This window comes from Schistocerca serialis, chromosome 4 (assembly GCF_023864345.2).
Source record: "Schistocerca serialis cubense isolate TAMUIC-IGC-003099 chromosome 4, iqSchSeri2.2, whole genome shotgun sequence".
Taxonomy (NCBI): domain Eukaryota; kingdom Metazoa; phylum Arthropoda; class Insecta; order Orthoptera; family Acrididae; genus Schistocerca; species Schistocerca serialis.
The window spans coordinates 358,969,047-358,994,710 of record NC_064641.1 but is presented as its reverse complement, the minus strand read 5'-3'; the positions used below and the strand labels follow the sequence as shown (position 1 = coordinate 358,994,710).

The 25,664-nt window shown below is 43.9% G+C and overlaps 1 long non-coding RNA gene across 1 annotated transcript in view; it reads left to right on the top strand.

The window, feature by feature from the left end:
- Positions 1–25,664, top strand: part of LOC126475423 (uncharacterized) — a 252,403-nt gene that overhangs the window by 117,001 nt on the left and 109,738 nt on the right. The window contains exon 2 of the long non-coding RNA XR_007586732.1: positions 17,447–17,593. This is a non-coding gene — a long non-coding RNA (uncharacterized LOC126475423). The remainder of the gene's footprint in view (positions 1–17,446; positions 17,594–25,664) is intronic.

Here is a 25,664-nt window from a genome sequence, read left to right as displayed (position 1 = left end):
AGAGAATGGTAGTTTATTCAGTCTTATACCACAAGGTTGCTACGCAAAGACAGAAACGTTTCAAAGTATACTCACGTTGTTAACAAAGGCAATAATGCAATATTAATTAAACAGTGCCTCAACGGAGCTAACACAACATGACTGCGGACATGGGGTGCCATTACAGTTAGCCTCACTTATTATGGTTGCACTGTTTACTTTTATTAAATGGTTCAAATGGCTCTGAGCACTACGCGACTTAACTTCTGAGGTCATCAGTCGCCTTGAACTTAGAACTAATTAAACCTAACTAACCTAAGGACATCACACACATCCATGCCCGAGGCAGGATTCGAACCTGCGACCGTAGCGGTCGCTCGGTTCCAGACTGTAGTGCCTAGAACCGCTCGGCCACTCCGGCCGGCTTACTTTTATTGTAGTTGTCTTATTTCTTTCATTTGCCTTTAGATTTGCGTTACTTTAGTCAGTGTTCGTTCTTTATCTTTTTTCTTGTACTTTTCCATTGCCTCCCAAATCGCAAACTCTCCGACATCCGAGCCACTACCAACGGTCTCTTCCCTGCACAACGCACGGCTACGTAACCGCACAGACTATTGGGGCAGCGTCTTATGCCCTAAATTGCTTTCGCCGATAATTGCTCGTTCTTCACACTCACCCCACACCCCTCCGCCACCCTGGCGCAGTGGATTTGCACAACTGTATGGACTGCCATAACACACCTCCCTTCTCAATCCCAATTCACAATCACACTACAGCCCACTTGGTACTCCCCCTATTCCAATACAGTTGGAGAGCCTCTACAGTGCTGTTCCAGTTTAGGAAGAATATGAAGTGGCGTGAAGCTAGGCTAGGAATTTGGGCTGATGAGTTGTGCAAAGCCCCTGTGCCAGGGTAGCGTAGTGGTTAGCGCGTCAGCCTTTTGATCGTGAGACCGGGGCTCAAATCCTACCCTTAGTACTAATTTTCATTCGTCCCTACATTCTATATACGTGCTTATATTAAGGTTTTACTTGTGGTCCTGGACGTGATTCCAATTTTTTCACTAGCTAACCCAAAATATCGTTGAGGACTGATAATATTTCGACACTCGTAGGGAGAAACAATGTGATACTTGAAACTTACTGGCAGATTAAAACTGTGTGCCCGACCGAGACTCGAACTCGGGACCTTTGTCTTTCGCGGGCAAGTGCTCTACCATCTGAGCTACCGAAGCACGACTAACGCCCGGTCCTCACAGCTTTACTTCTGCCAGTATCTCGTCTCCTACCTTCCAAACTTGTCCGCGAAAGGCAAAGGTCCCGAGTTCGAGTCTCGGTCGGGCACACAGTTTTAATCTGCCAGGAAGTTTCATATCAGCGCACACTCCGCTGCAGAGTGAAAATCTCATTCTGGAAATATGATACTTGCTTCTAGTTTTTTCGTGGTTACTGCATAGATATACAGTAAGTACATCGGCTGCGCCGGATTTCGAGACATGTACGGAGTAACGTTATGCTGCGCCCTTGTGCGCTACTAGCCAGATCGGCTCGACTTACAAACAGGTCGATTCTGGTCGTTAAATAAGAATTTCCTGCTGCCAGACGCAGATGGCGGGGACTTCTTGCAGCACGCCGCACGCCTCGGTGTAACGTACACCGCGGCGCGGAACACGTGGCGTTTCCGCTGACCGCACCGCCCTCCGTCGTCAGGATCGCAGAAAAAACGGCGTCCAGCGCAGGCGGCGCGGCGCGGCGTGACGGACGCGCGTAACGCGAGCCGACCCGGCGCGATCGGCGCTCTGTGCTCGCCGCCGCTATCGCCGGCCACCATCTCGTCTAACAGTCCCACTCCCCCCCCCCCCCCTCTCCCACCATACTCCTACACCACTCCCACACCAATTAATATGGTCCTCATTAGCGCACGCGCCTGACGAATAGCCTGTACTGTATTACATTTCTCGATCGACCTTATAAGTCAGCATTAGGAACGCCGGTCTCTCCGCTGAAGTTCGTGCCTGCAGTTAACGCGAGCGTCCGTCATCAATTCGACATAATCTGGCACACGCAACAGAGAATCCTCAAGTACACTGTCCAGTCAGCAGGATTCGGAGGCCAATCGACAAACCGCCGATCGTATAGACAGTCAAGACGTCCGAGGAGACGGCGTGAGGCACCAACTACATTTTTTTTAAAGCCAACACGGTCATTTGACGTGGTTTGGTGACTTGTAACGATACAGTCCTCCCACGCAGCTATTCAGAATAAAAGCGAGCGACTTGAATTCTGTGTGGTGGAAGCCGCGAGAGAGCGATATCGCTTGTAGATAAAAAAACTTCGCAGGTTATCTGAAGCTACTCATCCAGCAAAGCAGAACACTGGAGCAGATGGGCTTCCGGTAAAGGACACCAGAGGGTACTCCCAGGCCCGGATAGCCCCAAGTGAGTGCCAGACGATGAGTAATAGGGATGCTGCCCATAGATGTTTCACGGCAAATCCGAAATCCGATAGTTACGAAGAATACAGAAAGCTACGAAACAAGGTAAAGCAATGCGTTAGCGACGCCAAAATCAGACACGCTCGTTCCCTTGTATGCAGCGATTCCAAAGTCGCGGCTCTGTGGAAGAGTCTGCTCCGTAGGTTGGCTGTTGGGAAGGCAAAATCAGAAACTGTTTTTCAGGTCTCAGCCGACCTTTCAACCCCCTGTGGCAAGGAACTGTTACCCATAAGAATCCCCAAAGTACATAAATAACCATCAGGTTTTCCATCTGTAAAAAATAAAAATACCAACATATTTGGGTAAAGATTTCAAAAAGAGAATTTTAAGTAATTGTAAATACAACAATAAAATCAATAACGACATTATCTTCTGAATCAATAGGCAATGACGGTATCAGCATAACCATGATCAAGGCTGTCACCGATTGCTTAGTATCATCTTAAGTGACATACACTGGTGAGCAAAACTTTAAAGAGGAAAATAATTTTCGTTTGACGTGTCACTGCCAAGTAACATACCTCGATGAAGCTTGGGCCATACATAGAAATTACTACAAAAATGTATTAGAGAAGGTAACTGACGTAAATACGCAATGAGACTAACGGAAAGAATACTTTTGTTCAGATACGAATTACAGTAAGTAACCGTCATTTACGATGGTCCCCTGGACATTACAAAAGACGAGATTTGATTCTTAGTAGGGTGTGTGTTCAACACCGACAACTATGGATGCTGTGGAACGTGCTGGCATGCTGGCCACGAGGTTGGTAAAGCGTTCTTGTGGTTGGGCGGTAGGTTGCTCCACCAGTGCTGTTGACAACTGCTAGATGGAGCCATGGAATGTACTGCAACACGTCTCCCCAATGCACTCCAAAATGCGCGATGGGATTTAAATTGGGGAAACGAGAAGACTAGTCCATTCGCCGAATATCGTCTTGTTCCAAGAGCTTCTTCACCTGCACTGTTGTTTACGGTTGAGCATTATCATCCACAAAAATAATGTCAGAGCCGAATGCATCCCTGAAGAGACGCATGGGGAAGGTGTAGACAGTAATGTTGACTGGTAAGTGTATCGTGTTCAAATGTTTGGAGATCAGTATGCACATGCAACATTAATCCCCCCCACCACCACCACACTATCTACATCTACATCATACTCCGCAAGCCACCTAGTGGTGTATGGTACTTTCGAAACCACTATCTGATCCCTCCAACCCTGTTCCACTCGCGAATAGTGCATGGGAGGAATGATTGTCGGTAATCCTGTGTATTGTCTCTAATTTCTCGAATTTTCTCCTCTTGGTCCATACGCGAGATGCCGCAAGGCACCGTATGGTGCGTGGTGGAGGGTTGCTTGTACCACTACTAGCCATTTCCTTTCCTGTTCCACTTGCAGACAGAGCGAGGCAAATACGATTGTTTATATGCCTACGTACAAGCCCTAATCTCTTTAATCTTATCTTCGTGTTAAGGAACGCTCGGTCGCGAAATGGAGACCACAGTGAAAATCCGATGAAGCTTTGCACAGGTGTGTTGGGCAGTGTCTCTAGTATGCCCGTCGATCGCGTTTCGTCGTTCTTTTTAGTTCTGAGCACACAGGGAGCACACAAAGATTCGTAGAACAACAGTGTCTTCTGCCGAGTGCGATGGCCTGGTGAGAAATTTCGCCCGAAGCTATGCAGCCAACATTACATAGCTGTTGTGCGTTTTCTTCTTCAAGAAAATTCTCAGCCGCATTCTGCAGGGCCAATGAAGATGCTCCTGCATCGTTTTCAATTGGAAATGTTTGATCACTCACAATACAGCCCTTAATTGTCTCCCTCTGAGTTGCATATGTGCTGACATAACCTCTGGCTATGAAGAAAATATTTTGGCACAGACAACGAGCTGTAGGTCAGCGTAGAGAATTGGCGGAGAGCACTGGCGGCTGCCTTCTATAACGAGGGTATTGGAAAGTTGGTACAACTCTACGATAAACGTCTAAGTCGGATCGGCGCCTATGGAGATAAGTAGCTGGAAGTTGTAGCTAACTGTTGCAAACAGCCGTTCGGGGTGGCCGAGCGGTTCTAGACGCTTCAGTCTGGAACCGCGCGACCGCTAAGGTCGCAGGTTCGAATCCTGCCTCGGGCATGGATGTGTGTGATGTCCTTAGGTTAGTTATGTCTAAGCAGTTCTAAGTTCTAGGGGCTGATGACCTCAGAAGTTAAGTCACATAGTGCTCAGAACCATTTGACCCATTTTTGTTGCAAATAAAACAGTTTTGATTTTCACTGTGGTTTCCATTTCATGATCTATCGTTCCTTAGTTTGCGAATAGCCCTCGTTGTTGGCAGCAGCAGAATCGTTCAGCAGTCAGCCTCAAATGCCGGTTCTCTAAATTTTGTCAACAGCGCTCCTCGAAAAGAACGTTGCCATGCTTCCAGTGATTCCCACTTTAATTCCCGAAGCATCTCCGTAATACTTGGGTGTTGTTCGGACCTACTGGCGACAAAATTAGCAGCCGGCCTCTCAATTGCTTCGATGTCTTCCTTTCATCCGATCTGCTGCCGATGCCAAACAGTCGAACAGTACTCAAAAACAGCGTCCTATGTGCAATTTTCTTTACAGATGAACAACACTTCCTAAAATTCTTCCAATAAGCCGAAGTCGACCATTCGCCTTTCCTACTACAGTCTTTACGCTGTCATTCCATTTCATACTGCTTTGTGACGTTACGCCTAGATATTTAACCGACGTAACTGTGTCATTCAGCACACTGCTAATGGTGTATTCGAACATTATGGGTTTGTTTTTCCTACTCATCTACAATAACTCACATTTTTCTGCCTTTAGAGTCAGCTTCCTTTCATCACACTAACTAGAAATTTTTTCTGAGTCTTCTTCTGCCTTCTTACAGTCACTCATCTTCGACACTTAACCGTATACCACAGCAGACTGCTGTTTACCCTATGAGCCTTAGCGCGCTCATTGTGGCTTTTGTCTTAGAATATCGATGTAATAACCTTACTGATTGGAAACCTACTCCAGAATCGAAGATTCTTCCTGGATTTTCAGGGACAGAGAAGCCGGTGGAGGATACAGAAAAAGGGCCTCCCCCAAGGAAGTGTACTGGCCCCAACACTTTTTAATGTGTACACTAATGACCAGCCCCTCCGCCAAGGCACCGAAAGCTTCATATATGCAGATGATTGCGCCATTACCGCTCAAGCAGACAGCTTTGAAACTGTTGAACAGAATCTGTCAGAAGCCCTCGAACAGCTTGCCACCTAGTATAAGGGGAACCAGCTCAAACCCAACCGAGGGAAAACCCAAACCTGCGTCTTCCACCTAAAGAACAGACAATCTGCAAGAAGACTACAACTTAACTGGGAAGGAGTGCCCCTGGAACATTGCGAAACACCAAAATACCTAGGCGTCACCTTGCATAGAGCACTCACCTATAAAAAGCACTGCATGAGCACTAAACACAAAGTAGCCGCAAGAAACAACATTGTGCGCAAACTAACGGGTACTACATGAGGGGCATAGCCTGCAATAGTGAGAACCACAGCTCTTGCTTTGTGCTATTCAGCAGCGTAGTACGCGTGCCCAGTGTGGTACAATTCTAGCCACACCAAGAAAGTGGACATACAGCTTAATGAATCCTCCCGCATCATCACAGGCTGTCTGAGATATCCCGACTGATAAATTGTACTGCCTGGCAGGCGTGCCCCTCCCGATATTAGAAGGAAAGTAGCGGCCAGGAAGGAAAAGACAAAGGTGTTGACGCACCTGCCCACCCGCTGTACAAACACGAGCCAGCCCGCCGTCGACTAAAATCTAGAAAAAGCTTCCTGCACACAGCAGAAAACATCGTCGGGACACCGCAGCAAGTGGGGCTGGCAATGTGGCGAGAAGAAAACGCGCACCTTGGGGAATGATTAGTCCCAAACGAAGAACTCCCTCCCGGCCATATGGAAGGATGGACGACATGGAAATCTCTTAATAGGCTGCTCTCTGGTGTCACACGATCCAGAGAGAATATGCGCAAATGGGGCCTCTCAAATGAACCGTCGTTGTGTGACTGCGAACACACTCAAACCACCACCCACCTCACGCAGTGTGTGCTGTGCCCAAGCACCTGCAACATGAATGATTTGATGAATGCCACCCCGGAAGCGCTGGACGTGGCCAGGTTCTGGTCCAAGACTTCACAAAATAAAAAACTACTTGACCCTGCTTATATATCTGTATACTTTTATACTCTTTGTATTTGTTATATACTTGATATGTATGTGGTAATTATTCTGATGTTATGTACGGTGCTTCTGACACGATTAAATAAATAAATAAAGATGTAATAACTGAGACATAAGAAGAGCCTTTTTCCTGTGGCGCCATAATGTCCGGTGTAGGCACACCGCTACCGACGATGAGTCGTTGAGTGGGCGTTGGTTTAGACTGAAGTTGAAATGGTTCAAATGGCTCTGAGCACTGTGGGACTTAACATCTTTGGTCATCAGTCACCTAGAACTTAGAACTACTTAAACCTAACTAACCTAAGGACATCACACAACAGCCAGTCATCACGAGGCAGAGAAAATCCGTCACCCCGCGGAGAATCGAACCCGGGAACCCGGGATTGAGGTTGAACTTGTGATAAACAAGTATGCAGTAAAGCATTCACGCTGCAACTGAAGAGTGTGTTTTTCGAAACTGGGTAATACTGAAGAAGCGTGTTTCTGGGGTAGGCGATGAACAGATGCCGCGTGTAAGACGGGGCTGGGAGCCGGTGGCCCACGGCCGCCGGATCGCAGGCGCGGGAGCGGCTGTTTGCTCCGCTGACGGCCGCTTCCGGCGCCCTCCGCCCCGCACTACCTGTCTCTTGGCGCCCAGACCTCTTCCTGCCCCCCCCCCCCCCCCACACCACTACCACCAGCAACGCCAACACGGAGCACGAGCCGACGACGCCGGTGTGTAAACCCGCCGCGGCGCTCCGGCACGAGCTGTGCTCGCAGCCGAGGAGTGATGGCCGGAAAGGACCACTGTGCACCTCACACTTCCGCTGCGGACTCTGTGCGCGCCGCAACCACGAAGAATCTTTCTGCCTCTGAACCTAAGCTCACTACTATTGTCATCACTGAGACCTGCACTACAACCTCTTGCTATTCTAGTAATAATGGAATTTCAGGTGAAATACCCTGACGGGCGCTGATGCCCATTGATATCGCGAGACTGGATGCTGTCTAGTGGCGTTTGAGGATAAGTACGAGGGTCACTCCAGGACAAATGCACACTATTTCTTTTAAAATCCATCTTCTATTCTACATGTTTGAAAGTTTTACAGTGTGTAGATACATCCTTTAGGAACAATATTTTCATTTCTCCACATAATTTCCATCCCTCTCAACGGCCTTACTCCATCTTGGAAACAGCGCCTGTATACCCGCACAGTAAAATTCTGGACCAACCTGTTGGAGCCACTGTTTGGCAGCGTGCACAAGGAAGTCATCATCTTCAAACCTTCTTCCACGAAGAGTGTCTCTCAGTTTCCCAAAGAGGTTATAGTCACATGGAGCCAGGTCAGGACTGTAAGGCGGGTGTTTCAGTGTTGTCCATCCGAGTTTTGTGATCGCTTCCATGGGTTTTTGACTGACATGTGGCCGTGCATTGTCGTGCATCAGCAAAACATGCTGCTTTTGCCGATGTAACACTGGAAAATTGTACTGAAATGCAGGAGGATCTGCAGCGAATTGACGCATGGTGCAGGGAATGGCAATTGAATCTCAATGTAGACAAGTGTAATATGCTGCGAATACATAGAAAGAAAGATCCCTTATCATTTAGCTACAATATAGCAGCTCAGCAACTGGAAGCAGTTAATTCCATAAATTATCTGGGAGTACGCATTAGCAGTCATCTAAAATTGAATGATCATGTAAAGTTGATCGTCGGTAAAGCAGATACCAGACTGAGATTCATTGGAAGAATCATAAGGAAATGCAATCCGAAAATAAAGGAAGTAGGTTACAGTACGCTTGTTCGCCGACTGCTTGAATACTGCTCAGCAGTGTGGGATCCGTACCACATAGGGTTGATAGAAGAGAGAGAAAAGATCCAATGGAGAGCAGCGCGCTTCGTTACAGGATCATTTAGTAATCGCGAAAGCATTACGGAGATGATAGATAAACTCCAGTGGAAGACTCTGCAGGAGAGACGCTCAGCAGCTCGGTACGGGCTTTTGTATAAGTTTCGAGAACATACCTTCACCGAGGATTCAAGCAGTATATTGCTCCCTCCTACGTATATCTCGCGAAGACACCATGAGGATAAAATCAGAGAGATTAGAGCCCACTCAGAGGCATACCGACAATCCTTCTTTCCACAAACAATACGAGACTGGAATAGAAGGAAGAACCGATAGAGGTATTCAAGGTACCCTCCGCCACACACCGTCATGTGGCTTGCGGAGTATGGATGTAGATGTAGATGTAGATGTGCTCGAACACGACTCAGTCGAGCTTGAAGTTTCTTCAGTGTCGTCACATTTGCATCAAAATTTATGGTGGTTCCGCTTGGCATGACGTCCACAAGCAAGAGTCCTTCGGAATCGAAACACATCGTATCCGTAACTTTTCCAGCAGAATGTGTGGTTTTGAATTTTTTTTTTTTTTTATTGGGTGAATTTGCATGATGCCACTCCATTGATTGCCTCTTCGTTTCTGGTGAAAAATTATGGAGCCATGTTTCCGCACCTGTCACAATTCTTCCAAGAAATTAATCTCCACCATTCTCATACTGTTCCAAAAGTTCGCTGCACACCGTTTTTCTTGTTCCTTTGTGAGCCACTGTCAACATACTGGGAACCCACCTGGTAAAAATCTTTTTCAACGCCAACACTTTTAGTATTCTGCAAACACTTCCTTCCCCTATCCCAACGTAGCGTGACAATTCGTTCACTGTGATGCGTCTGTCAGCAGTCACCAATTCGTTAACCCTCTGCACATTGTCTGAAGTGTGTGCAGTACGAGGCCTGCTGCTGCGAGGACAATCCTCAATATTGCCGTGCCCGCTTTCGTCATGTAACCTGCTTACCCACCGACGAACTCTACTGCGATAGACAGCAGCATCTCCATACACCTTTTAACCTCTTGTGGATGTCTCCCACTGTCTCGTTTTCACAGCACAGGAATTCTATGACAGCACGTTGCTTCTGACGAACGTCAAGTGTAGCAGCCATCTTGAAGACATGCTGTGACGGCGCCATTCACGGGAACAGGTTGAACTAAGTTTGAAAACAAGCGGGAAGGATGTATTACACACTGTAAAACTTTTACACATGCGGAATGAAAACTGTATTTTTACGAAAATAGTGTGTATTTCTTTTGGAGTGGCACTCGTATATAACCGGAGATGAATGGGGAATCATTCCGGCGGTGATAGGGAAGCCTACTGGCATAAGCGACTTTGACGAGGCACAGATTTTATCGCTCTGCACCAGAGAATGAACTTGGAGGGCGTAGGCTTGCCCATTCTATAAAGCAGCATAGGGGGCTATCTGTGGCAAAACTGATAACAGAGAAAGGGAAGTGGGCCGGCCGAGGTGGCCGAGCGGTTCTAGGCGATACAGTCTGGAACCGCACGACCGCTACGGTCGCAGGTTCGAATCCTGCCTCGGGCATGGATGTGTGTGATGTCCTTAGGTTAGTTAGGTTTAAGTAGTTCTAAGTTCTAGGGGACTGATGACCTCAGAAGTTGAGTCGCATAGTGCTCAGAGCCATTTGAACCATTTGAAAGGGAAGTGGGGTAAGATCGGGTAGTCAGTACTCCAACGCCCTTTGGAGCTAAACTATGTGACCTAGAGATTGTGAGATTTAGCAAAAACAATCATTTTTAACGGGATACAATACATTACTCTTGAAGGGTTGCAGTCCCAGTACTTCATTAAAAGGGAACGTATGGAAAGTTGTAATTGCTTCGAAAAAATCCTTATAAAGACCAAAGTTGTCAAGGCAATGTAACTACATTTGGCACAGTTGTAGAGGAGTGTTACATGGATACAAACAAACGTTTTCATGCTTATTGAAGTTATACGGTTTTAATTACAAACAGCTGAAATTTTTTCAACAAGCTGAGTACAAATATTCCTTTTTTGAAAAATCTGTCACAACGAAATTAATGTATTTTTGGAGAAACTTTGCAAATATCTGTGGAAGAGAATTCTCTTTTGCTAGACTTTTACAGCTCTGCAAATTTCTGTGAAAAAAATATGCAAAATGCTTTACTGCTGTAATAAATGAAAGTTCCTTCCACAGAATGTTTCACTGTAGTATTGACTAGCTGCATGCTAAATTTAAGTACTATAATGTGTGATTTGTAAGAGACAGATACATAAGGTTTCCAAAATGTAAGTTACGGGCAACGTGAATCAGAAGTATGACAGAGTTTGTATTAAACCTTACCCTATCTGGGTGTACTAGTGCAAACCACATGCATTCTCCTTTTCACCCTCAAGCAGTCTTTCCTTTGCTTGGTTAATGTTGTTTTCAAACTCAGTAAGAATAATGTCAGCTACATAAGCTCTCCTGTTACCGGTTTCCTTCAGTGTCGACAGTGTGAAAGCTGCTGTATCAAATCCTGGCTTCTGTAGAGACAGTAGTCTGCCAAGATTAGCACAATTAAAAACTAAATGAGCTTCATTCGCTGCAACTTCAACAGCAGTTATGGAAAAAAATATCTTCAGGCTTGGTTTTCCTTTCAGAAACTTGTAACTTTCATTAGGATTTTTAGTTTTTCCATGCACACACTTTTGTAGAAGTTCTGGATCTGCTAAACACGGAAATATCCCCCATATTGTGACTGCATAAAACTGGAAGAAATCATCGCAGGAATGAATAATATGAGGAAATATAGAAGAACAAAGTAGGGGCGTGGCCCCGTGCAAGATTCTGTTAATTATTATTTTTATAACACTTAGGAGTGGAATTGGAACGTAATATTCAGGAACTGAAACCTCAATATCGTGTAGTAAATGAAGATCCGATAAACATTTTTTCACAATTTTAGTCGCTTTCGCGTACCTGCCCCATAATGAGAGGTTCTTTTACAGAAAAAGACAAATTATCCGGTCTTACTCCACTATTGGGGTAGGGGCAGGAGCATATGCTACCGTTAGGGGAGCGTAGCAAAACATTTTCAGAGGTAAAGCAGAAGGAATGTTTGTTGCAGTATAATTTAATGAGCAATATTATTCGAAAAATTCACACGCAAAGTAACAGTCCTCCTCAGCTGTTCCAATATAGCTTTCTTGGGCACACCAAAGACATTTTCCCCACTGAATCCAACCGTCTCCTTCTTCTGAGTTTGAAAATTCTTCTTCACAGTGCTAGCAATTGACGTCTGATTTGTTTTTATAGTCTTCATCCATACAGTCATTATCGTAGGACTGAGAATTTTTGGATGAAATTTCTTTTTTGTGGTGGTTATTCACATGCGTCTCTTTTTGGCTGATTTGCTTTGACCTCTTTTTCTGATTTTTCGCTTCTTTAAAAAACAACTTTCTCTTGCTTTATACAATTTTCTCGTGTATTTTTTCTTTTCTTTTAATTGGCATTCCAATTCAGCTTTATAAGATGATTTAAAACGAGTTTCCCCCCTTATTTTACCATTTCTTTCTGTTTTCCTGTTTGCAATTTGAAGTGATTGCATTATACCATTGGATGATACAGCAAACACTGACGACGTAGCCAAGGCATCACTCCCAAAAGCTTCTGGTTCCCAACTTTTAGAGCAGCAATGCTCATTCTCAAACGATTCAACATTCTTGTTTTCTAAAAAATACCGAGGCTTAATTAGAGTTTCGGGTTTATTCTTTGTTTGTGGTGTACGATTTTATGTTGCAGCTGGGTCTTCTTCTGTAATGAGATTCGCCTGTGGAGGTGAGATCTTTTCTAGAGTAGGGTTTTCTTATAGAAATAGGCTCTCTTCTGGAACGGTAGGACCAGGGCAAACAAGTGGTCCAGAAACAATTCTGTCGAGTGGTGGAAAAATACGTCTTTTTTTTAGCCCGTCTACTGCAGGTTGCATTCCCTTTGAGAAAACAGTACCAAATAATGTGGCTACTTTATGAAAGGCCATAGCCCTTCCAGCCATTGATGAATTCCTTGGCTGTAATAGATGTTCAAAGGAGCTATGAAGATCACGTTTAGTGGCTGCATTCAGTGGGAACAGTGTGGTGGGAAACCCAACAGAGTAACATGATTTCCTCGGGCCAAGCTGATCAGATGGAGTCTCTTCCTATGTGACACATGCCCTTCCCAAATCGAGAGAATTCGGTTACCATTAGATGGCTTGTTTGTAGTGCAATATTATATGGTCGGGCAAGACCGGCTACTGCTCACTTAACGTACCCGTTCTTACCCGAAGAGCAGAGGTTATAAAAACGGAACAAAAGCACGCTATTGCAGAACCAAATCGCTGTTGTATGCTATTGTGTAAATACTAGTCATCTAATTTTCCTGTATAAATAGAAAGTTTACAAGAGTAATGACTATGAGATAATCGTAGTTTAAGAACAAAAGAACAAAGTCAATTCATACCGTAAAACAAACTTACCATCACAGGCGCATTGAACTGAACACCAACAACACGCCTGTACAGTCGCTTTTCCTTCTTCAGTTATTGGCTATGATCGTGTATCTCGTCACCAGAGGGAATAAATAGTGACATCAGAAATAGGATACCCGATTTCACCCCACTACCCGCTCAATTTGCCCTACACTGATGATGCAGACGCGGAGCCCACCGTTCAGCGCATATTGTTGGCCATCTGGCTTCGTTGCAGGCGACCCATACATGTCCCCATGTTATCCCAACGATATCTTCAATTACAATCTCAATAGGCTCGGAATGATCGAGATTGGACTATGGTTCTATGGAACCGTGTCAACATATGATTATACAGCCAACCGGTTGCAAACAACTGGATGTACATGACCTAGGTTTCGACACGTACTAAAGATGTCTTCATCAGAATGTAATTTTGAGAAACCCTATAAAATAGCACATAGAAAATTTAGTATGTCAAAAGAACACATTATCCAAGATGTCAATTGTCATGACATACAAAAGTTACTTAGGTAAAATTTCATTGCGAGAAAGCGTCAGAATTTTTGAGCAGTTATGCTCAAGCCAAAAATAAAATAAAACACTTTGCAGCCTTTGCTACGTGTGCCTTCCTGGGAACAACATCCGACTGATAGACCAAGTGACTTACATTGCTGCCACGAAAACAATACAAGTTGCGCCGCCTTTCTGGCGCGGATAGTGACGAGTGCCCATTTGAAACATTATAACAGAAATAATCGAAAAAAATACGAAGGAAGAGTGCTTAATGCATTTTTGAAAACACACAGTAGTCGAGCAGGTTAAGTACCACTAAGAGCCATCTATTAGGCTTTACGGAAGTTACTATTACGTAAAGCACAGAATAACTTAGAAAAGCTATACAAACAGAGGTACAGTTCAGTATCTGCATGAAGGTATTGTGTGTATTGAACCGGGGATCTAGTAACGACGGAGAGGCTCCGTCCCCGCCGTAGCCCTCAGTGGTTCACAACCCCACAACTGGCTACAGCAGTCCACTCACCTTACCGCCACCCCACACCGAACCCAGGGTTATTGTGCGGTTCGGAGCCCACTTGACCCCCGGACCCTCCTCCCCCACTCCCCATGGGAACGTTTTATACCAGACGAGTGTAACCCAAAATGTTTACCTGGTAGAGTAATTATTGTGTACGTGTACGTGGAGCAATCGCCGACATAGTGTAACTGAGGCGGAATAAGGGGAACCAGCCCGCATTCGCCGAGGCAGATGGAAAACCGCCTTAAAAACCATCCACAGGCTGGTCGGCACACCAGACCTCGACTCTAATCCGCCGGGCGGATTCGTGCCAGGGACCGACACGCCTTCCCGCTCGAGAAGCAGTGCGTTAGACCACGCGGCTCGCCGGGCGGGCTGCATGAAGGTGAACATGCTAGCACATATCTATAAGATTCGAAGAAAATGATGTTTCGGAACCGTGTCACTCGTCAGATGAATTGAATTTTTTGTTACACTATGTCGATTGTCGTTTCTGACACCGTCATCCAGGCGAATGGCTGCCAGAGACATGTACCGCGCCACAAACTCAGACTGTTGCGTACATTATTAAGCTACGGAGTCCTGGACTTTCATGGAACCTGTGGCAGTAATCAAACGTGCTCATGACAGCCGCGGAATACCTGATGGACATTATTGCAGACAACTTGCATCCCTTCAGGCTTCATATCTTGCCATACGGCGATGGATTCTTCAGGCAGGATAACGGCTTACTACAGTGGTTTCCGCAGAATTCTAGTTACGTTGATGTCTTCACCACCAAATTCAATTGATGAGAACGCGATGGAACACCTGGGACACTTTCGGTCGCCAACTTCACGCCGGCCGCTGTGGTCGAGCGGTTCTAGGCGTTTCAGTCTGGAACCGCGCGACCGCTACGGTCGCAGGTTCGAATCCTGCCTCGGTCATTGATGTGTGTGATGTCCTTAGGTTAGTTAAGTTCAAGTAGTTCTAAGTTCTAGGGGACTGATGACCTCAGATGTTAAGTCCCATAGTGCTCAGAGCCATTTGAACAATTTTTTTGAACCAGCTAACTGCGTGCCCACAAACTAGCGGCCCGTATTTTAAGGGAACTGCATGACCTGTACGTGGACATCTCGTGGCACGTATCTCCGTATATCTAACAGGCACTTGTCAAAGTCATTAGATGCAGACGCGCTGATGTACTGAATTGCAAAGATGGACAGACGCGCTACCAAGCAGGCTGTCGTAATGTAGCGCCTTATCTGTATATAATGGAAAAAGCGACTGACCGTAATGATACTGAATAACAGTGTCACAGTGGTATTCACGTCCTAAAGATATCTCCTGACTGGAAGCATGAACTTGAAATTGAGAGGATGCGTGATATTTTTAAGCCAACAACTACACAAGAGATTAAAGTTATTCCAGAAAATTAACTGAGGTCACCGTAAAGGTTGCATCATTTTTCACTTCATGCCTCTACTTCTTACAAGAAGATTTTACTTGTAGGACATACAGACAAGATATTCTGCCCGCAATACTCTTTGAGTGGAAAGTGTAGTCTGTGGCTGTATACTCTATCTGTAGCAACTCTAGAATAAAAGTTTCCCGAAATGACTGCGCCCAATAATTAATCCATTTTGTTGGTTGTTGACTCCGTGGCTGTGGATCACATTATTTTAAGAAATATAGCAACTCTTTCACTTCCTTTTCCTTTACGGCAATATACGTTTCAGGCTTTCACCCATATTCAGTTAGCATAATACATATTCAGTCTTCAGTTGTACATTGTTAAAACGTGAAAGTTAATTTAGATAACGCAGCTGGCCTGTGCAGTGTAATAGTTTTATTTAGCTAATACACTTCGCTAGTTGTATATTTTTAATATATTACTCATTAAATGTATTTACTTTATACTCTGCTTGCAGTTGTTCCAAATTTCGCCTTTATAATCGTAGCATAAACACTTTTCACTAAGATTTTGCACAGAAAAGCGTAGTATCCACGATGCTGCCGACTGAAATATTCGTTTACATCGGAATATTGTATCTATAGTAAAAACTATATTTTACTTACACGTTATGAAAGGACTATTTCTAGGTTAAGCCCATGTATGGGTGAAATGTTTTATAATAATCAACATACGCATTTAACCAGTCGCTACTGCACTTTATAAATAACCTTACAGCCACTCAGCACATTCATGCTAAGCAGTTATAATTTTTTTCAATCATGCAGAAGTTTAAACTAAAATAGTGCTTTCAGAATCTGTCAGTAAGATATAAGTTCGACCATAGACACAATTTTCCACGTAAACAAAAACGTCAGTTGGCCACTTGGCTGATACTTCACTGTTTCTGTGTAAAAAACAGGTGAAAAAAGGAAGTGTGCAGAAGCGTGCTTCGCTCAGCATCTCTTCACGCGACCAGAGGATGTATATCTGTCTATACATTCTCATTACTTTTACTGTACACGTTATCAATATTTAGCTTATGTCCCAGATTATCTACATTTTAGAGGCGTGTAATGGTCTAATGATGATGGTCAAAAGTGAGACAAACTACAATTATAATTAAAAATATGCAACAAATATTTTTGCGATTAAAATTTATTATTTCTTATGAATTTCAATACAGATCGTTGTGTTTCCAATTTTATTATAATAATTAATGTAAGTTACAAGTTAAATTTAATATAAACATAGTATTGTGAATGAAGTCATGTGAGAGAGATGATGTACGACACACAGGCGATTTTCCGTGCCAGTATTAAGTAATTACAGAGTTGAGATTTTTTGGGCTTATGCAGTATGCTTCATTGACTGTAATAATACTTTGCTTTTAGTTTCAAGCTGTAACCCCTCTCCTCCACGCGCGATTCCCTAAAGAATCGAACTCCCATACATAAAACAGCTCTCATTATCAAACACTGGAAGAGTATAGTCTGGGTAATTTGCGCACCGTGAGTTATGCTGCCTCAAGTATGTACACAGTTTCTGACTATAACACTTGACTTATTGTGTTAAATCTTTAAAGTAAGATTGTACCTCTTAATGAAGCAGATTGTGACAGCATTTAAAATTTTCAAATTCACCAATAATTATATAAAATAGTGAAATACAAATTTTTGTTGCCCTTTGAAGCCATTAGTAAGGGAAACTCACAAATAGTATCTCGGCGGCGGGGTCACCATTTTAGCTACTCAATAATGTAAATATCATACAGCAACAAAAATGTATCTCACCTCCAAAAAATCATCAACACACCAAATATGGAAAAAAGGTTACAGAAACTCTTTGGAATGTCGTTGTGTCTCCGTTTTACGTGCCGCATTCGGATGTACTTGTGACGGTGTACTATTTCTTGTGCAGGGGAACGTCGGACAAGCGCAAGCTGCACGTGAAGCGGCCGATGAACGCGTTCATGGTGTGGGCGCAGGCGGCGAGGCGCAAGTTGGCCGAGCAGTACCCGCAGCTGCACAACGCCGAGCTCAGCAAGACGCTGGGGAAGCTCTGGAGGTGGGTCTGCCTGCCTGCCCTCGTCGCCGCTAAAGATTCACTCTTTAAAACATTAAGACTGTAGTCCAAACCCACACGAAATTCTGACAGCCTACTGTGTGTGACAAAGACCTTATTGTTATGCTATAGTTACTCGGTTTACAAGTTGTTGATTAGTAGCATCAGCCTCTGTTTCCCCATGGCGACTAGAGTTCAATATCAGTTGTAGATCGGCAAGTACAATGGATCATCTGTGTTGAATATTTGTTTCGATGAAAGATAAATAATGGTCTTCAGAAAAACGTTCTGTAACGACAAGCGCTCTACGTGACTAACGACATTTCATATTTTGGAAAGTATATTCGGGGATGACGAACTCCTTTCAGTCTGTAAATATGTTGAGGGGGACACCCTCTGTCACGACATTCTTAGATTGAGCGTTTTAGAACGGTGGCGTCATTGTTTATTTGGATTTTTCTTGGTAGTCTAATTAGTTATTCAACCCATTGGCCAACAGTGCAAGGTGTATCCATCCTCCAGTAGGACACCCCGCATGACCATAACCACGAAAATCTGGAAACTATTCATGTCTCCAAAAATTGTTTACTGCCCTTCTCAGTTCTCTCTCTCTCTCTTTTATTTTTTGTTTTCAACCTTCTTCTGAGGAACCAATATACTAAGCGCTAATTAGTCCCAGTCCTCGCGTCTACTTTACCTTGATACTATATGAAATAAAATCGTTATAACTTCTGAACAGTTTGCGTTACGACGTTCAAACTGCACTGTTCGCCGCAGGGCATGATGGGAATGAGTATGCGCATGTCCACACGCCATGTCGTTCTCAGCCACTTTCATTTGGGTGGGTTCGTAAATAAGTAAACTTGGCACATTTGGGGGACAGAATCAGCATTTCGCGACCGAAAAGTCTCTTCACCCTCAACGGGTGACTGTGTCCAGTCACGGAATAATAGGTGCGATATTGTTTGACGGCACAGTGACTACCGAACGGTACGTGAAGGTTTTGGAACATGATTTCATGCCCACTATCCAAATTGACCCCGATTTCTACATGATGTGGTTCATGCGAGACGGAGCTCCACCCCATCGAAGCAGGAGAGTGGTTGATGTCCTGGAGGAGCACTTCGGGGACCGCTTTCTGGCTCTGGGGTACCCGGACGCGCCCTCAATTGGCCGCCATATTCTCCGGATCTGAACGCATGCGACGCCTTTTGTGGGGCTATATTAAATACAAGGTGTACAGCAATAACCCCGAAACCATTGCTGGGCTGACAACAGCCATTCAGGAGGTCATCGACAGCATCGACATTCCGACACTTCAGCAGACCGTGCATTTTTCGCTATTCGTCTGCGCCACGTCATCGCCAATGATCGCAGGCGTATCGAACATACCATAACCTAAATCCGAATATCTGTAGTGACGTTTACATGTTGAATAAAGTGTGTGCACGCCGTAGTTTGTAATTAATTTACGATTTTTTTGTATAGTTCAATAATTGTCACCCTTTAGGTAATGGGTTGCACAACTAATTACGAAGATCCTTTGACCCCACCGTTCTCCAACTCTGACGTCCACAATTCCGTAATTGTACCTTTCCGGATATTGATTCCCTCTTGAATAATAAGCAGTTTGCCTTCATACAACATACTAACCTTTGTCTGTATCTTCTAAGCTTCTTCTACTTCTTCTTCTTCTGCATTTCCATGTTTAGGAACTTGTGCATGTTCCGTCTTCACTTTTCACCACTATCTCGTTCAACGTCTTCTGTCTTCCTAGGTCCCTTCTTCCTCTAGGCTCGTAAATCATCGCCTGTAGTTGATTATGTTTTATTTTCTTCGGTCTTTTCAGTAAAATTATGAACATCTAGTTGTGTCCTAATATCACCATTCCTTATACGGTTTTAGCTGGTAATACTTCTAACCTTCCTGAGAAATTTCCACAGCTTGTAATTTATCTCATTTCTTTCGGGATCCGTAACTGACTACTGTGGGGCATAGAAGCGTCGCCGTGTTTTTTTTTTAATTTAATTTTGTCTCCTTCCGTATTTTGTTTTGGCCTTTTTTATTTATTATTACGCATATTTATTAACATTTATTACTCTCATTTTTCTGCATTCTTGAAGGTTATACCGCATCTAAACAATTATAACTGCAGACCTGCTCATTAGATATTATTATTATTTTTGAGTGAGGTATTTCCCGTGATGAGCCAGGATTTTAGTTTCCTTTATTTACATTCGAATGTTATATTCTCTATTCCTTATGTGATGTAGTTTATACACTCTCTAAACACGCCACTGCATTCGGTCTTGCTATAAAACCATTCTCAAGATTTAGGATTCGCACTCACTTTGCGTGCAGCTGTATATGTTGTCTAATAAGGAATTCCCAGTAGTGCAGTAGCTCATAATGGTCGTTGTGAATTCAAAGTGCGGCAGTCGACATTTACCTGTTTGAATGTAAAAATTAAGAAAGTATTGGTAATTACTCTTTTACTTTAAAGAGGTACAGAGCTTAGAGGAACAAGAGATTATAAGAATGTGGAATATACAGTATATACTGAAGAAAAATGAAGCGCAAAACCAAGTAGTTGTGCGACATAAACGAAAGTTGGTACGCTTGTTCCTACATCTGAAGGATGACGTCTACTCAGATTTCGCGCCAGTCGTATGAGAGTGGCGCTAGTGGCGCCACTGTGAGAATGCAAACCAGGTTTGCTTTAAATACACGCTGTAACGGTCGCGGGCGTTATTTACCTGAGGTTAGATGTGCTGAATCAGCCAAGAATGCCTTTAAGGCGACAAAGACGCCGTTATTGACACCTCACTGACTTTGAACGACGCCGTGTAATACGGCTACGCGAAGCTCCGTGTTCCTTCTGCCATAATGCAGAAAGACTGCTGGCAGCAGTGGTCACGAGCAAGTACTGTCGCAAGATGACCAGGCTACCTAGAGGAAGAGGATCCATCGTGTTCGGCGTATGGCTGTGGCGCGTCGTACTGCGTCTGCAGCAGCAATCCGAGCGGCAGTTGGCACCTCAGTGATACAATGAACCGTTACAAATCGGTTACTTTAAGGATAGCTCCGAGACAGACGCCCTGTAGCGTGCATTCCACTGACCCAAACCGCCGCCACCTGCGACTTCAGTGGTGTCAAGCGAGAGCTCTTGGAGGGCATGGTGGAGGTCTGTTGTGTTTCCTGATAAAAGCTGGTTCTGCCTCAGTGTCAGAGATGGCCGTGCGTTGGTGAGAAGAAGGCCAGCTGAGGGCTTGCAACCAACCTGCGTTCCTCAAATGCAGTGAAGCTCACATAATACTAGGTACAGATAGCTGGCTGTAACCTGAATTTGACACCAGTGAGATTTTTGGGGAAAATTTAAGGGAAATGATGGTGGTATATTCGTCGCAGTAGACAAGAAACTCAGATCCACCGAGCTAGAAATTGAAGTTACATGTGGGATTTTTTGGAGAAGACGATATTATTGGTGGGCATACAACGATAATTGGACCCTTCTATCGCCCATCAGACTCATCTTCTGAAGTAACAGAAAACTTTAGAGAAAACCTCAGTTCACTTGTACTTAAGTTCCTCAATCATACTCTAATCATCGATGGAGACTTTTATCATACAACAGTCAAATGGGAAAATTACAGTTTCATTGGTAGTGGGCGTGATAAGACATCCTGTGAAACATTACGAATTTCCTTCTCTGAAAACTACCTAGAACAGATATTTCGGAAGCCGGTTCATGACTGAAATATATTGTACGTAACTGCCTCTTTGAGGATGTCCACATCGAAACTGGTATCAGTGATCATGACGCACTTGTGGCAACAGTGATTACCAAATTACGAAGAACAATTGAAAGAAGTTAAAAGATATGTATGTTCAGTAAACTACATTCAAAAATCAGTAGTATCATATCTCAGTGAGAAACTTGAAACTTTCAGCACAGGGCAGGTGCATGTGGAAGAACTATGGCTCACGTTTGAAAGAATAATTGATCATGCACTGGATAGATATGGACCAAGTAGAAGAGTTCGTAATGGGAGGGACCTTCATGGTATACAATCACTGTAAGGAAACTTCTAAAAAACAGACGTCACAGCATAACAGGTGTAAATCAAAGCATAGAGCTATAGATAGAGAGATGCTGGATGAAACGCGTTTGGCTGTCAAGACAGTAATGCGTGAAGCCTTCAATGACTGCCGCAGCAGAATATTGTCAAACTATCTGCCACGAAACGCAAAGAAATTCTGGTCGTATGTAAAGGCTGTTACTGGCAATAAGTTAGTGTCCAGCAAACAGCGAAAGAGACAGGCACTGAATAGAGGGTATCAAAGCAGAGACTGAAATGATTGACTTCGTTTTCAAACTTTCCTTTACAAAGGAAAATCCAGGAGAACTGCCCTGATTTAATCCTCGTACCACTGAAAAGATGAATGCAGTAAGCGTTAGTGTCAGTGGTGTTGAGAAACAGCTGAAATCGTTAAAATTCAGAATCTGTACTGAATTTGCGGCTGAGTTAGCCCCTCTTCTATATAACAATAATCTATCGTGGATACCTCCAACAAAAACCGTCCCTATTTCTTGGACAAATGCACAAGTCACACCCTTCTGTAAGAAGGGTAGTAGAAGTGATCCACAGAATTACCGTCCAGTATCTTTGACATAGGTTTGTTGCAGAATTTTACAACATTTTCTGAGCTCGAACGTAATGAGGTATCTAGAACAGAATGACCTCCTCCATGCTAACCAACAAGGATTTCAAAAACATCGATCATTGAAACCGAACTTCCACTTTTCTCACACGACATACTGAAAACGAAATGTCGTGGGGCCGTCGGGTAGACCGGTCGTGTGGTACAAGTCTTTTTAGTTGACGCCACTTCGGTGACCTGCGCGTCGATGGGGAAGAGGTTATGATGTTAAAGATAAGGCAACACCCAGTCCCTGAGCGGAGAAAATCTCTGACCCAGCCGGGAATCGAACCCTGGCCCTGTAGCAGGACATTCCGTCGCAATGACGGTGGATACATGGCATACTGAAAGCTTTTGATGAAGGCAGTCAGGTAGATGCATTATTTCTTGATTTCCGAAAAGCATTTAGCTCAGTACCTACGCTTATTGTCAAAAGTACGGTCATCTGGCGTATCAAGTTACATTCATGACTCGATTGAGGACTTTTTGGCAGGGAGGACGCAGGCATGTTGTCTTAGATGGAGATTCATTGTCAGATGTAGAAGTAATTTCGGGTGTGCTAACAAAGTTTCAAGTACTGGTTTTACATGATGATTCTAGGAATATACTACAGCCCCCTACGTATCGCTCACATAGAGACAAAATTATAATAATTACAGCACACACACACATGCATTCTAACAAACGTTCTTCTCGCCCTCCATACTGCGAACTAACATCTCAAAGATGTTCAGGCTCACATGCGGTTGGCTCAAACTCGTCTAGGGGTTGAACCGCACGTGTCGCATTACACTCCCTAAATTAGACACCTGTGCCCCTTTGGTTAAATTGTCTGGCTGATAGCAAGTTTGCGAAATTGCATGAAACAAAGTTAATGTAACATATATTAATAGTAATAATAATATAGAGAACTAAATTAACGATCCATAAATGATCTAGGTCACACAGTTGTGATTTGGTTAGAATAATGTTTATCTAGAAATAAAACTAATAGAGACAGTAGTCGTATTTAGGTTTACTATTAAACTCGAGCTCTTATCCATTTGACACAGTTCGATCATTCACAATCTCATCACGAAACACAGGTCCAATATTCCAACTCGACATTCACACGAAAGTTTGAGTTCTCACCAGACGCGCGGCTGCTCACCGCTCAGATACCACACAACGCGGAATTTTCTAAGTCGTTTCACTTCCTAGCTGCCTAAAGACCGACTGTCCGCTTTCGCGTCTCAATCCGAACTGTACTCTTTGGTGTCTCGAGCCGAACTGTCCGCTTTCGTGTCTCATCAGCACTGTCCCTCTGCCCGTCCCTGGCAGCGTTCCCCGCGCGCCGAATATCCTCTCTCAACTGACTAGCGCAGTTCCCTTTCCTGAAGCCGTCCATCTCAATTGCTATTCAGCTTGTTCTACATTATTTTACATTTTAACATAGTTAAATAATCAAAGCTTGACCACTTTCACGTTCTAAATAAAGTAACAATAATATCCATTACATAATAAACGTTAAATTCTTTTACATAAAACCGCCGGCCACTGTGGCCGAATGGTTCTAAGCGCTGCAGTCTGGAACCGCACGACCACTACGGTCGCTATTTCGAATCCTGCCTCGGGCATGGATGTCTGTGATATCTTTATGTTAGTTAGGTTTAATTAGTTCTACGGTCTAGGGGACTGATGACTTCAGATTTTAAGTCCCATAGTGCTCAGAGCCATTTTTTTTTTACGTAAAACCAATACAATTTCCTTCTTAGCTTGGAACGCCACGGCCAGTAGACTTGCACCAACGTGCTTTCTGATAAATAAATAAAGAACAAAGTAACTATTACGCACTAAACTTTATAACAAATATTCTATTACATAACGATTCAATAAGGTGTCCTGCTGTCATCGTTCACTGTGTTTTGTGTGGAGGAAATGATAACCTGATGCTTAACTGAAAATACTGATAATTTAAATTTACTATATCTTTTAAACAAATAAAGTTACAGTGTTGATATTTACAACATTGTCATTTCAATGATGCGCTTCTATATGAAATGTCGATCGTTAAGATCGACTAAAGCGTTCAGATTTTAGCATTCGGGTCTTTGTTACAAAACTTGTGAATTTCACTTTAACAGAAAATCCTAAACTATTATAGATATGATCAATATTCAAGTTTTATTGGGATCACCATGAAAGTTTATGAAGGACGGTATATTAAAATTACAGTGGCTTCATTCCCTGCATTACTAGAGAATTAAATAGTTTCCCCATCTCGTGGTGAATCTGCGCCCTTTGTGGCACACGGTCCTGGACGATAGGGTTCGTTTCACAATTCCTGTTGCCTGACTCTTTCGGCCATATATTTAAATGGGAGCGCAATGCTCGTTGACTGACAATGCGAGAATGGAACAGGAAGAAACCGTGTAACTAATGAGACGTACCCTCTGTCATGCACTTCATGGCGGTTTGCAGAGTATAGATATAGATATAGATGTAGATGCAGATGCAGACGCAGAACCCATCTGCTTGATAGACAAGCTGCACTTCCACCAGAAGTGATGGGGTGGGGTGCGATTTCGTATGAGAGATTTCGAATCAATGGCATCCCAGTTCACTAGTGAAGAAAAAATTCTAAGTGTCACCCTCCGCAGTAAAGTTTATAGCCACAGTCTTCCGGGACGTGCGAGGTGTGATTCTCCTGGGTTTCCTCCAGCAAGGAACCATAAACGCGTCACGCTACTGCGACACCATCACTGAACTCATGTCCGCAATTCGACGAACGAGACTTCGGCTATTTGCTGAAGGAGCTGTGCTCTTGGGCGACAACGCAAAACCACACGCAGCAATGTTCACACGGGAGTGGGTTAGTCGCTCTGAATCGGAGAGATTGGAACACCCATTCTACAGCCCTGATCTTGCCTCATCGGGCTTTCATCTGTTCTCTGCATTGAAAACTGAACTCTCGGGGTGTCACTTTCAAACCAAAGCTGAGTTGAGCAGGATATGCGGTAGTCCCTTGCTCCGCAGGGTACCGAGTTTTGTTAGAGAGTTGTAGGATAGCGATGTGCACGTATACTAATGATGGTAGTGTCAAGTACAAAGGGAAAAAATGGTGGAGCATTGGCGGAGATGTCATTTGTACTCAGGTGATCCATGTGAAAAAGTCTCCGACGTGATTATGACCGCATCAGGAGAATTAAGAGAGTTTGAACACGGAATGGTAACTGGAGCAAGACGTATAGCACATTCTATTTTGGAAATCGTTCAGCAATTCACCATTCCGAGATCCACAGCGTCAAGAGCGTGCCGAGAATACCAAATTTCAGGTATTACCAGTCACCACGAACACCGCAGTGGCCAACGGCCTTCACTTAACGATCGAGAG